The 636-nt window shown below is 35.5% G+C and overlaps 1 pseudogene; it reads left to right on the forward strand.

Moving 5' to 3' along the window:
* Nucleotides 1-433: 433 nt before the first annotated feature.
* The window catches only part of LOC105980555, a 12893-nt pseudogene continuing 12690 nt past the window's right edge, over nt 434-636 (forward strand).

The following is a 636-nucleotide window of genomic DNA, read 5'->3' on the forward strand; positions in this document are numbered from 1 at the left end:
TTTCCTTCCTCTTTAGCATTTTTACTAATTTTCTTTTGTGTAGTTGAGTGCTGCAGGCCTTTGTAACAACAGTCTGCCTGTAGCCTTCTAATTGTATAATAAAGACTCCAATATTTTATATTTGAAAATGTGGCTTCTGGGATGATTCACCTTATAACACATCCATATGTAAAATAACCAAAACTGGATCTCTTGACTGTTACACTGTCTACTCAAAATGGAACAAACCCTTCAATTTAAGACCTAAAATCTTGAAACAAATACAAGACTGGCTAGGAAGAACACTAAAACTACTGGCATATTAGGAAGGAACTTTCTGAATACAGACTAGGGGTTCAGCCTATTTATAATTGAGAAATCATTTTGTAACAAGGCAAAAAGTGTCTGTACATCAAAGTTTGTATTTAATCCAGAAAAAAAAATCAATGTGCTGATGTACTTTGGCCTTAGCCAAAGTACAGCCATTCTGGACTTAGACTCCATTTTGAAGGCCTTTACTGAAAGTATCCATTGTGACGGCCTTTACTGAAAGTATCTATTGTAAGGACTTTTACTGAAATTATGAACTCAGGTTCCTGGAAAAACTGCAAAATGTCCTAATAACATTCTGCCCTCGCTATAGCCTAGCAATAGCCA

This window comes from Dipodomys ordii, unplaced genomic scaffold (assembly GCF_000151885.1).
Source record: "Dipodomys ordii isolate 6190 unplaced genomic scaffold, Dord_2.0 Scaffold10, whole genome shotgun sequence".
Lineage (NCBI taxonomy): Eukaryota > Metazoa > Chordata > Mammalia > Rodentia > Heteromyidae > Dipodomys > Dipodomys ordii.